Raw genomic sequence first — 13,597 nt, forward strand, 5'->3', positions numbered from 1 at the left:
GGGGGGGGGGGGGGGGGGGGGGGGGGGGGGGGGGGGGGGTTGTGTGAAGGCGGGCATTAGGGAGAGACCATCTCGGTGGCAGGGGTACTCTGAAGCGGAAACCACTGCTCCGGGAGCGGGGGTGGCGGGGAAGCTGCTGACGAGATCGCTTCAGTGGGGCGAGAGGACGGGAAGGGAGACCGCGCGGCTCCGGAGAGCTGCGGGTGTGCAGAGACACTAGCCTTTCTCGCTGAGTCAGAGGGCGGGGCCGGCTCTCGGTGCCCCATCTCTCTCCAGCGCCCACTGCTCGGCCCTGGGGACACAGCTGTGAGCGAGCGTGGTCCACAACGGCAGCCATGGTGTGGTGGCTTCTTCTAAAGCCAAGGAATGTCCTTACCTTCAAACTCAGACTTTCTCAACAAAGCTCTGGGGCGCCGCTTTACGGGGTGGGGCCGGGGGATCCCACGGTTCCACCCCTTCTGGGGACCCAGCATTTCGAACAGGTTTTAAAGACAGCAGGACAGGGAGTGTCGGAGGAGGCGGCCCCAGCCCAAAAGCCAAAGGCATCTTCAGATAAGACGCGCAAGGACCGTGTTCCTCAAGGCCAAGATCTTGTCCAAACTCTAAAGCCCATCGCAAGGGCATAGGGCAAGAGCGGCTGTCCTGAGTCCGTTTGCCTGTTCGGCGTCGATTTCATCCTCATATCGACCCTGAAGGCCCCAGTAAGCCCTGCAGGGCACCCCACCCTGGACGCCTAGGGAAGCCTGACTCTGGCTTCCTTCTTCCCCAGGCTGGCCAAAGGAACCCGTGTTTATCCTTTCATTAAGAGAGAATGCTACACAGGGCACGGAACACACCTGCGGGAGCGTGGAAGGCACTAAGGGATCCCCACTGACTGGCATGTATTCATGAACAACCTGTGACCGCAGGGCTCCCATCTGCAAAACGGGAACTCTGCTCTGTATGGGGAATTTCTGGGTGTTAATAATTGTGACACTGGTTCCCGGTTTTATGAGGCCTAAGTGTCTGAGGGTGAAGAATGACGTTCAGAAGTAACGGTGAAGGATGTCCCCCTTAAGGAAAACCGCAGCCATTTTTGCCACAGAGTATGTTCGCCATCCCCCTCCCCCGCGAAGGTCCAGACCGACACCAACCAGAGCAGTAGGTGCTCACTCTCAGGGCTACCTGAGCCTCCTGGACTACAAGCTTTTGCCCTTGTCCCTGCGCGCATGCGACTCCGGGGCAAAGAGCCCATCCTCCCAGTCTGTGAAAGGGCAGGCATGACCCGAAGTGCACCCGGCAGGACCGGAAGTGGAGAGTCTTCTCGCCTGAATTAATGCAGATCTTTCTGTGCTTCACAGACTGAGTGCTGAGCACTTTGCAGCGTCTTTTGGGTTTGTCCTCACGGGGACCCTGGGAGGTAGCACGATATTCCCATTTTATAGATGAGGAAAGTGAGGCTCTGTAAAGTTGCAGAACTACCAAAGAACAACAGCTCCTACCAGGAAAGGAGTCAAGCCTAGGCCTCTGTCTGGGTCCCAGGCTAGCGCTCTAAATAAAGTATACTCACGGCCTCACCTCGCTTTCTCGAGAAGGCGTCACGGACAGGCTCCTGTCTCCCCTAGGCTGGGTCCGGTCAGTGCTCAGAGCCCGCAGTCCCGGGTCTGGGGGAAACTGACCGCCTCACCAGTCTGGAGCATCTGCTCATGTCCTGGAAACTAGCAAAAGTGGGAAGGGAAGCAACTGCCCGTCCTCCCTGCCTTGCCCTCCTACTTCCCTGATCCCCATCAACTCTGCTGGAGCCGCCCGGGCCGACTCACCGGCGCGCGGCCTCTGGGCTGCACCTGCGGCGCTGGCGTCGACAGTCCCCCAGTGCCTGCACTGGGGGTGGGCCCGGAGACACCCCGACCAGAGGGCCGGAGGGGTGCGGTGTGTCCTCAACGCAGCTGCGGCTCTGCGGGGTTCGGGAAACTAGGCGCACCACGCAGTGCGCCAGACGGAGCGGAGAGGGCTGGAGACAAGTGCGCCGGCGGGCGGGGCCGCCCAAGTGCGTCCCCTGAGGTCCCGTGGTGGGTTGCGGCCACGGGGAGGGAGAGTGATTACGGAGGGTCCGGGTGTCCCCGGGGCCTTGGCACGCGGGGCAGTGGTTGAGCTCTCCCCTCCCCGCATTCCAGCCCATGCCCCTAGCAGCCCCCTACTTGGCGCGCCACGCCTGGGGGCCGCCTTATTAGCTCGAGGAACAGTTCAACAAAACGTCTCTAGGCCATACTTCAAAACGACAGTTTCGGAGTTCTGCGTGGGTGGGGATTGGCTAAGGCTCTGAGGACCTGCTCTGAGAGGAAGAAGGTCCGGGAGGAAAGAGGCGCTTCGGCGTCTTTCTGCGGGCCTTGTCGCAGAAGCGGCGCCAGAGAGGCCGGGGCGATTCTCCCGGAACGCAGCTGGGTCCCCGCAGTCGCCAGCTGCAGCGCCTTCCACCCTGGAAGCAGTCCCTGGCGGGCGCCGCTACCCTCTAATGCATTCCGCCAGTCGGGGCCAGAGGGCTGGCCCCACGTTGCCCGACAGCCGGGGCTGGAGGGGGGGGGGGGTCATCGTGTGCCCGGGAGCCGGGGCTCCTCTGTCGGGATGCCAGGCCCTCGGAGGTGGCCGAGCAGAGCGTGCGGGTGCGGGACTGCGAGCCGGCCTCTGGGCCGCAGGGGGTTGGGAGGAGGGCGTGGGGCCGTGGCACGCAGCCCCCATCGGCGCAGGACGCCGCGCGGGTACCACTTCTCCGGCCCCCCGCGGGGAAAAAAGGCCCGCACCCGGGGGCTACTGGGCGGAGCTCGGCGCGTCCCGGGGGTCTCGGTGCCACTGCGGGCGCCGGGGACTGTGGACGCGCGGTGGGGCGACACTGCCCCCTAGCGGGGGGAATGTTCCACTCAACCTCCGGGTTGAGGCTGACCCGGCAGAAACACGAGAGCCTCTCTCCTTTCTCAAATCAAATTCATTTGGGAAGGTATTTAGCAGAATCCCTTCACCTGTGTTCTCCTTCATGCCTCACAGCAGCTCTCTCATTAAAAAAACAAACAATAACCCTACTTTATTGAGATATTATTTACATACGGTAAATACCAGAAATTTTACATACTGTATGCCGTCCTATAAATTTTGGCGGACGAACACATCAGGCTAACCACTGTCGGAGTTCAAAATACAGCACGTTTCCCGGTCCCCTTGGTTAAGTGACTGCCTTCAGCTCAGGTCATGATCCTGAAGTCCCAGGATGGAGTCCTGCATCAGGCTCCCTGCTCTGCTGGGAGTCTGCTTCTCCCTCTGACCCGCTCCCCTCTCATGCTCTCTCAAATAAATAAATAAAATCTCAAAAAAAAAAAAAAAGATATAGCATGTTTCCATTACCCCCAGAAAATTCCCTTCTGCCTCTTTGCAGTCAACGCTCTCTTTGCTGGCCTCAGACAACCACTTATCTGATTTCTATCACTACACTTTTCTTTCCCCTGGAATTTCCCATAAATAGGACCATACAGGATGTGATCTTTTGTGCCCAGCTTCTTTTCACTTAGCACAATGCTTCCAAGAGTCATTCACGTGATTGCGTGACTGTATCAGTAGCTCCCTCCTTTCAGCGCTGAGTAGTATTTGATTGTATGCATATGCCGCAGACTGTTTGTCCATTTGGATTTGAGGTGGGTGGATTGGGGAGGCCCAGCTGGACTGGTGGGGAGGTATCCTCTGAGGACCCCAAAGACATTTGGGTTGCTGTTGGACACCTGGGCTGCTTTGGTTTTGAGATTTAGTGAATAAAACTGCCTTAAAAATTCCTGGGGTGCCTGGGTGGCTCAGTGGTTTAAAGTCTCTGCCTTCTGCTCAGGTCATGATCCCTGGGTCTTGGGATCCAGCCCCACATCCGGCTCTCTGCTCAGCAGGGAGCCTGCTTACTCCTCTTTCTCTCTGCCTACTTGTGATCTCTACCTGTCAAATAAATAAATAAAATCTTAAAAAAAAAATTCCTATAAGTGGGGCACCCGGGTGGCTCAGTTGGTTAAGCCACTGCCTTCGGCTCAGGTCATGATCCTAGAATCCTGGGATTGAGTCCCACATTGGGCTTCCTGCTCTGCAGGGAGCCTGATTCTCCCTCTCCCTTTACCTCTCCCCCTGCTTGTGCGTGCTCTCTCTCTCTCAAATAAAATCCTTATTAAAAAAACTCCTATAAGTCTTTGTGTGGGGGTCCTTCGGTGGCACAGTTAGGCGAGCCTTTCAGGGTCATGATGTCAGGGTTCAATATCAAGCCCCATGTTGGGCTCTACACTCAGCGGGGAGTCTGCTTCTCTTCCTCTGCCCTTCCCCCTGGTCGCATGTTCTCACTCTCTCAAATAAATAAATCTTTTTAGAAAAAGTCCTTGTGTGTGTTAGGGTCTGTGATCAAAGGAGCAAGACTGATACAAAGCAAAGGTCAAGCAAAGCTTTATTTCACGCCTAGCATCAAGAATCAAACTGACCAGTTGGGGCCACCTCTTACAGAGAGCCTCACAGACTAACTTTTATAGAGCAAAGATCACGTGGTTGAGCCTGGCCACATACAGGTGGCCAGTGAGATTGTAACACACAGAGAAAGCTGCACAGTCATGCTAGGTCACATACGGGTGGTCAATTGAATTACGATTCACCCCATAGTAGCTATTTGAACTAGCCTATCACCTTGTTCTGAATTGGAGCCCAAAAGGCGGGGCCCACATTCTTTGGTAGTTTGGAAGGTAGTGTGTGTGCTTTACTGATTAGATGTCTCCACCTGGCTGACTCGTCCTTGTATTCTGGGCTCTGTTATCAGGAACTGGTCGACCATATTTTACTGGGTTCCCGGACTGCTTTTAAGTAAGTTCCCCTGGGAGCGGGTGTGGTGGGGGGCAGGGTCAGTTGAAGTTTTACTGCATAAACAAATCACTGTTTAACTGAGATGGAATCACTCTGGCTAAATAGGCCCTTACGGTGTGGATCTGTGTTGCCATTTCTCTTGGATAAAATACCTACACATGGATGGGGTAGCTTGGTTGTGTGGTGTTTTTCACTTTTGAGGAAGCTGTGTGTTATGAGCACACTGTAAGGGGTGAAGGAGCAGGAGGCTGGCTGAGGACAAAGCAAAGGCTGGCGCCTTGCACCCCCCCCCCCTTCACCCGCTCCCGTCCATATGTGTAGCATTCCTCAGGCACCCCTGACTGCCATAAAATGATAAATAGTTAACTTGCTGAGATCACAATCCTGCAAGACAGGAGTCTCCCTTGGTTTGCAAATATCCTTGAGATTTACAACAAAGAAGTTACCTTATCAATAGCCCTAATGTCACCCTCCCCTCCATGAAAAACCGAAGGAGGCGGAGGTAGAAGGAAAAGTAAATACTTCTAAACCTAAATCTCATTAACAGGGATGCTTGATAGCAAGAATGTAACATTCCACCAGGATATTCTCAATTGTGTTCAAACTATCAATCAATAAGCTCAGCCCCACCCGAAACTTGTTTGTATCTGTCTATAAAAATCCTGCACCGACCCAGCTCTGGACCTCTCGGTGTTATCGGCATCGAGCGCCGCAGAGGTCCAGGTTCGAACCTGCAATAAACGACCCTTGCTGATTGGCTTTGACTCACGTCTCTGGTGGTCTTTTAAGGTGGGGGTAATACTCTACTGGCATTTCAAGGGGTACACATGAGTTGTGTCTTTCCACGATGTCAGCAAGGTTAACATAATTATAATGCAGGTTCAGGATTCCAAACTCAGTGACATTTCACCGGGTGATTAACTTGGCTTCTTGCGCACAGAGCAGAACGCAGGACAAGCCACAAACAAAATAACAGAATGGCGTAGGAAGTAAACCAAACACGAAGTCCACCGGGCTAGGGCCAGTCAGCTCTGGGCACTTATGCTTCTGATGTTTACGCTGGGGAGGGATCTCAGTTCCCACTGGAGAATAATTAGGTGGAGGCGTGGGCAGGAGCTGCCTTTTTTAAGTGGTCAGACATAGAGGGTTAAGTGTGAAGAGTCTGACAGTTTGCTGACAAAATCCTCCCCCTTTTAAAAAAAGGGAATTAATGTGCTGGGCTCCTGCAGATGTCCTCTGCCTCTGCTCTTGTCAGTTCTGGGCTGTCAGCTAATGCTGGTCTCAGCCATATCTCCTAGCTGCGATACCCTTAACTGCTTCCATGCCTGCTTGACATGAGTGACCCCATCTTACTCTCCACACTGCCACACTGTTTGTCAAAGTGGTTATACTATTTCATTTTAATTCATTAATTAAATTAACTAATTAATTTTTATTTTTTAAAAGATTTTTATTTACTTATTTGACAGATAGAGATCACAAGTAGGCAGAGAAGCAGGCAAAGGGGGAGGGGGAAGCAGCCCCTCCCCCCGCCCCCGCTGAGCAGAGAGCCCTAGATGGGGCTCGATCCCAGGACGCTGAGATTGTGACCTGAGCCAAAGGCAGAGGCTTAACCCACTGAGCTGCCCAGGCACCCCTTAACTAATTAATTTTTGGAGAGAGAGTGTGTGTGAGGCTGCTGGGTAGGGGGGTGGGGTGGGGGAAGGGATTAGAAGAGGAGAGGGAGAGAGAGAATCCCAAGCAGCCTCCATGCCTAGCAGGGACCTCAACCCAAGGCCAGGTCCATCTCACGACCCTGAGATCATGACTTGAGCCGAAATCAAGCTTCCCCGCTTAACTAACTGAGCCACCCAGGAGCCCCAGCCCTACTATTTTAATATTACCCCCAGCCATGCATGAAAGTCCATTGTAGTTTATTTCTGCATTTTCTTTTTTCTTTTCTTTTCTTTCTTTTTTTTTTTTAAGATTTTATTTATTTGACAGACAGAGATCACGAGTAGGCAGAGAGACAGGCAGAGAGAGGGGGAAGCAGGCTCCCCGCTGAGCAGAGAGCCCAATGTGGGGCTCAATCCCAGGACCTTGGGATCATTACCTGAGCTGAAGGCAGAGGTTTTAACCCACTGAGCAACCCAGGTGCTCCTTAATGTACATTTTTATTATTATTATTATTATTATTATTATTTAAGATTTATTTGTCAGAGAGAGAGAGAGAGCACAAGCAGAGGCAGAGGGAGAAGCAGGCTCCCTGCGGAGCAAGCAACCTGATGTGGGACTCGATCCCAGCATGCTGAGATCGTGACCCGAGCCAATGGCAGCCACTTAACCAACTGAGCCATCCAGGCGTCCCCCTTTAATGTACATTCTTTTTTTTTTTTTTTTTTAAGATTTATTTATTTATTTGACGAGAGAGATCACAAGCAGGCAGAGAGGCAGGCAGAGAGAGAGAGAGAAGGAAGCAGGCTCCCGGCTGAGCAGAGAGCCCGATGCGGGGCTCCATCCCAGGACCCTGGGATCATGACCTGAGCCAAAGGCAGCGGCTTAACCCACTGAGCCACCCAGGTGCCCCTTAATGTACATTCTTAATCAAAGTAATATACAAATACAGTTTACAAAGTTCAGACAGACACCAAAATGCTGCTGCCCCTCGGAACAATGTGTTACTTAAACTGTTACCCCTGGGGATGCCTGGGTGGCTCAGTTGATTGGACGACTGCCTTCGGCTCAGGTCATGATCCCGGAGTCCCAGGATCGAGTCCCGCATCAGGCTCCCAGCTCCATGGGGAGTCTGCTTCTCCCTCTGACCTTCTCCTCGCTCATGCTCTTTCTCACTGTCTCTCTCTCTAATAAATAAGTAAAATCTTAAAAAAAAAAAAAACAACAACTGTTACCCCTGGAGCATTTTACTAGTTGCCAAGCACATTTAGATATGGCCTTAAGAAATACATATACTGACAACAGGTCTTTGGGGAGAAGGACGATGTATGACTGTGAACCTGGGCAGCTGGGGATGCCCGGCTCGCCCAGGGCGGAAGGCCGCCCCTTCACCGAAGCTGGGCATCCTGGAACGCCTGGTCAGCTCAGGGTGGAACAAAAACCGCCTGCTTCCCTTTTTTGTTGTCGCTCCTTTCTCTTCCCAGAAGTGCCCGTTGTTTTTTAGAGGAGTCCTTCGAATGTGCTTGGTTAACTATAAACCTTACCCTCCCCCTTGCTTGTCTGCAAGACGTAACTAACGTTTGACCTTCATTGGTCCTTCTGTTGGCTATTGTTTCTATCTAATAAAAGTGAGTTGGAGTTGCTCGTGGCAGCAGTCCTTTTCGTCTGTTGTCCCCTGCTCCCAATCTCTTGCAGCTGACTTGTTTGTGTCTAATCTTTTCTGGTCTCTGACTGGAAGCGGCAAGAGCTGCCCAGCTTCACGGTCATACATCGTCCTTCTCCCCAAAGACCTGTTGCCAGTATGTGTATTTCTTAAGGCCATATCTAAATGTGCTTGGCAACTATTAAAATCCTCCAGGGGTTACAGTTTAAGTAACAAATTGTTCAGAGGGGCAGTAGCACCAAAAGCTTACATGAGAAACAGCAGCCTGGTATGAGAGCCTTTCCTAAGCCTGAAGATGAAATGGAGTAAGCCTAAAGCCCTTTCTTCCCTGGGTCAGGGCTCAGCTTCCCATTTTCTTGTCCTCCAGTCCCCTGCCTCTTCCTCTGTCCCCCCTCTTTCATTTCTCTACTCCTCCTCGTGGCCATCTTGAATCAGGACTAGATTCTGTGGGAAACTGGAAGGCAGGGGCAGAATGCCTGTGCTGAAACCATCTTTGTGCCTTCTGTTCTTGGTCCACATGGAGTGGGACCAAAGTTCACAGGCTGTGAGGGCTCAGGTCTTCCTGTGGTTTTCCTAACTTACAAGGGGCAGGGCCAGTGCTTCCCTGGTCTTCCAGGGGCTGGAGTCAGGGAATGAGCTGATTCCACCACCAGTGAGGTGTGTGACCCTGAGCAGGCTAATGATCCCTCTCTTTGGCAGTCCCAGCAGCCCTCTGGCTCTTGCCCCCAGCTCGCAAGCCTTCAGTGATGGCGGACATCCTGCCTACTCCGCATTCTCCTGTCCCCACGTGCCTCACAGGATGGCAGGAAGCAGCCAGGCATCAGGAGAAAGAATGTTTGGGCCTTACTATTTAGATATACCATTTGAATCAGAGGACATTTTTACTCTCAAGGAAGATTTGAATCAACACATGTAATCCACATTACACAAATATCGCTTAATGTTTGGACAGAGAATTTTCCAGAGCAAACTTCACAAAGCTGACAATTACTTGATCAATGTTTTTTTAGCATACAGATTTTTATTTTGTTTGTTTTAATGAACAACTTTTTAAAAAGTGTCTTTTTTTTTTTTTTAAGGATTCTATTTATTTATTTGAGAGAAAGAGAGAACAGAGAGAGAGCGAGAGAGAGAGCGCATGAGCTGTGGGTTGGGGCAGGAGGGGTGGGAGAAGCAGATTCCTGGGAATCTGCCAGGACCTGGGATCATGACCCAAGCTGAAATCAAAAGTGGGATGCTCAACCAACTGAGCTACCCAGATGTCCCTTCAGGCAGGTGCCTCAGGAACTATTTTTAATACAGTTTTTAAAAACTACTCCTGTCCTGGTTCCACGAACCTCCTCCGTTCCTGTGTAATACAAAGTGCTCAGACATTCAGGAGTGTGTACCTGGACCTCAGCTGGGACCTCCGGGGACTCGGATCTCCAGCATGGGAGCCTCATGTTCTAAGATGGGAAGGGCAACCGCTGGATGTGAGCAGCCGCGCTCTGAGTCAGGTCTCTGAGCTCAAACCTGGGTGAGCCTCCCTCACTGTGGGATCTTGCAATCCCGGGGGCCTCATTTGACTCAACCTCTAAAATGGGGATAAATCCCTATCATCTACCTCAGAAGAACTATTTGTGGCACATCAAAATAAGTAATTATTGGGGCGCCTGGGTGGCTCAGTGGGTTAAGGCCTCTGCCTTCAGCTCAGGTCATGGTCCCAGGGTCCTGGGATCGAGCCCCGCATTGGGCTCTCTGCTCGGCGGGGAGCCTGCTTCCTCTTCTCTTTCTCTCTCTCTCTCTCTACCTACTTGTGATCTCTGTCAAATAAATAAATAAAATCTTTAAAAAAAAAGAAAAGAAAAAGAAAATAAGTAATTATTGCCATAAGCTGTAGTAGCGTTAAATAATCACTTGTGTAGCAGTCCTAATCCAGCGTGTCGCCGGGAAAATTACCCCTGTAAACCACCACCCTCAGAGGAACAAGAGTTCTGTTTCTTCGCTCTGACCACTGGGTGGCAGCACAGATTTGATTCTGTGACTGTTTCCTTCTCAAAGGCAGCTTTTGTGTTTGAACCACAGCCATGTTTTGGTGGGTCAAAACCAACTGATTATTGGCGGTTTCATATAGTTCTACCTGAAGCTTGAGGTGTGACTTGCCCCGGGTGGTGTTGTTTTGTTTTGTTTTGTTTTTAAGATTTATTTGAGAGTGAGAATGCGAATGAGAGATCATGAGCAGGGGGGAGGGGTAGAGGAAGAAGCAGACTCCTGGCGGAGCACGGAACTGGACTCAGGACTCCATCCCAGGAGCCTGGGATCATGACCTGAGCCCAAGACATACTGAGCCACCCGGGGGCCCCTCGTTTTGGTTTCATCTCAGCTAAACCCTGACCCTTTTCAGGGACTTGTCCACTGAAGCTTTTAGGAAGACTGGGCTTTGTCCCTGTTGAGCCTGTGGAGAATCCCAACTCACTGTCAGCCAGGAATTGCTGCTAGACACTTGGGTCAAAGGATCCATCCAAACTGGAAAGAGAGAGCTAGAAAGATCATCAGAGATAAGGACAGAACCAGACACACAAGAGCAGCAGTAGGCTAATGATCACAGGATCTGATTTGCAGAGGCAGAGGTCCCCCATTCAACACACAATGCCTGGTGACCCTGACCTCTGTTCCCTGCTTCCTGTTACCTCTCTCATGAGGGATGCTGGCATTGTACCCCCAGGGTTGTGAAAGATGTTGAGAAATGGAAAGATCTCAGATCATTAACAATTGACTGGTGACCCTAAGAATTGGGAGTGGCTTACCTGAAGGCTGGGTGAGGCTCCTGGGCCCCATACTCCTGACCCAGGGGCCAGGTCGTCAGGCAGAAGAGCCCATCTTGTCTGACTAAAGCTCAGCAAGGCTGCTTTTATTTATATGTGGGGCAGAGGTCCTTTGGGCCATCAGTCTGTGGCTCTCCAGCCAAAAGGACCCCGGGATTTCCCTCTCTGTCTCTCTGTGCTGTCTTTCTCTCTATGAATAAATAAAATCATTTTTAAAATCTTTAAAAAAATTAATATTCAGAAACTATAGATTTCACATTTACAAGCAACAACTGTAACCATCCCTCAGAATAATATACTGCTCAAAATATAACTTTAGCTAAAGAGGAGTTGTAGCGGTCATGCAAGCATCCTTAGAGATGACCTTGAGAAAGACATGTACTAGCAGCAGCCCTCTGGTATAAGGGATGATACAGGTCCTTGAAGTCCAGTGACTGTGGCTGCCGGCCTTGCTCAGGGGGGATCTTCATCTGCTTCCCTTTTTCTTTGTCTCTCCTGCCTCAGAGAAAGCTTGCTGTTAAGGTGATCCCTTTAAGTGCACTTGCTCAACTACAAATCCGTGCTGCCGGACCCCACACACCTTAGTCCTCATTTTGTCTACCCTCGATTACCTCTAAGACTTGTGACCAACATGTGACTCACATTCCTTCTTGTTTACCTACTAGACCTCTGGCTATTGTATAACCTTCTTTTCTTCTCCTTTGTTGCTATCTTGTATCTGATAAATAAGGGACTGAGGAGTTGGGGGAGGGGGCAACAGTCCTTCCAGCTGTGGTCCCCTGCTTCCTCTCTCTTCCACCAGCTGACTTGTTGGGGCCTCATTCTCTCTTCCTGTTCGCCGTTAGGAAAGCAGCAAACAACTAAAAAAAAACTAATGGAAGAAAATAATGTACATATACTAAAAAAACAATAACAAAACAATAAGAACCACAAGATGAAACAGCTGGGAATAAGCCTAATGAGATTTATGCAGTATATTTATGAAAAAATTTTAAAACTCCACTAAGGGATACAGAAGATGATCTGAATGAACAGAAAAACAAAGCCCATTTTTAGAAAGTCCATTTACTCTAGGTTGTATAAATTTAGCAAGTCCCCTAAAAATAGCGGCAGGATCTTTTTTTTTGGTAACCAAACAACTAAGAATATCCAGGACAAATGTTAAGGGACCAGACTTATTAGAGATTTAAGTGTCTTATCTTACAGAGTTAAAATAATTAAACTAGTGTGATTGCAGGCCAGCAGCAGACAGATGAGTGGAACAGAAGAGAAGGCACAGGAATAGATTCAAATACAAAGGAATTCAGGATATGCTAAAATTTCAAATTGGTGGAGGGAAACTATTCAGTATAAAATTGCTGGGCAAACAGGGAGGTCATCTGAAAAACAAGTTTATTGGCCACACCTTCAACTTCACAGCAAAATAATTCCGAGACACACCAAATATGTAAATGTTAAAACATGAGACCACAAAATACTGAAGCAGCAATGGGAGAATGAAAAAATCATTTGGGGCTGGGGAAGCATTTGTAAGTATGGCATGGCACCTATAAGCCTTGAAAGAAAAGGAGAAAACAAGGAAAGAAATTCACTATGCAAAAGACACTGCAGTCACAGGCAAATCAAAAAATTGGGCAGGAGGGGTGCTCCAGTGGCTCAATGGGTTAAGCCTCTGCCATCGGCTCAGGTCATGATCTCGGGGTCCTGAGATCAAGCCCCGCATTGGGCTCTCTGCTCAGCGGGGAGCCTGCCCCCCCCACTTGTGATCTCTGTCAAATAAATAAATAAAATCTTAAAAAAAAAACTGGGAAGGAATCACAGACATATCGACAGATATATATTAAGAGAAATGTAAATTAGGATAGTGAAGTACCATTTTTACCTGTTTAGAAAAAATCATCAAGTCTGGCCGTAGGTTGCCAGAGAGAGAAGGAAATGAAATTTTTTTAAGATTCTATTTATTTATTTATTTTTAAAAGATTTTATTTTATTTATTATTTGACAGAGAGAGATCACAAGTAGACAGAGAGGCAGGCAGAGAGAGAGAGAGAGGGAAGCAGGACCCCGAGATCATGACCTGAGCTGAAGGCAGCGGCTTAACCCACTGAGCCACCCAGGTGCCCTAAGATTTTATTTATTGACAGAGAGAGACAGCGAGAGAGCGAACACAACGCAGGAGAAGTGGGAGAAGGAGAAGCAGGCTCCCTGCCGAGCAGAGAGCTCTATGCGGGGCTCCATCCTAGGACCGTGGGACCATGACCTGAGCTGAAGGCAGACGCCTAATGACTGAGCCACCCAGGTGCGCCGGAAATGAATATTTTCATATGTTGGTGGTGCTTTTGTCAACCAGGACAATCTGGAGGAGCACAATTCCGTAATATCTGTAACAATGACTATTATTATTTTTAAAGACAAATTTTGGTTTATATCCATTATTTCCATACATTTACTCAGCATTCTCTCCTTTATCTTCTGTCTTAGACTCTTCTTCTGGGATCATTTACCCCTGCAGTGCAGTTATTTTTTTTTTTTTAAGATTTTATTTATTTATTTGTCAGAGAGAGAGAGAGGAGCGAGAGTGAGCACAAGCAGACAGAGTGGTAGGCTGAGGTAGAAGCAGGCTCCCGGCTGA

At 49.9% G+C, this 13,597-nt stretch overlaps 2 long non-coding RNA genes across 2 annotated transcripts in view; one reads left to right on the plus strand and one right to left on the minus strand.

Moving 5' to 3' along the window:
• The window catches only part of LOC132011912 (uncharacterized), a 10,113-nt gene extending 7,615 nt beyond the window's left edge, over nt 1-2,498 (minus strand). The window contains exon 1 of the long non-coding RNA XR_009402453.1: nt 1,800-2,498. This is a non-coding gene — a long non-coding RNA (uncharacterized LOC132011912). The remainder of the gene's footprint in view (nt 1-1,799) is intronic.
• A 2,259-nt stretch (nt 2,499-4,757) lies between these two features.
• Nucleotides 4,758-13,393, plus strand: LOC132010024 (uncharacterized). The gene is made up of 2 exons (XR_009402124.1): nt 4,758-4,845; nt 13,110-13,393. It is a non-coding gene; the product is annotated as an uncharacterized LOC132010024 (long non-coding RNA).
• Nucleotides 13,394-13,597: the final 204 nt, after the last annotated feature.

Source organism: Mustela nigripes, chromosome 2 (genome assembly GCF_022355385.1).
Source record: "Mustela nigripes isolate SB6536 chromosome 2, MUSNIG.SB6536, whole genome shotgun sequence".
Classification (NCBI taxonomy): Eukaryota; Metazoa; Chordata; class Mammalia; order Carnivora; family Mustelidae; genus Mustela; species Mustela nigripes.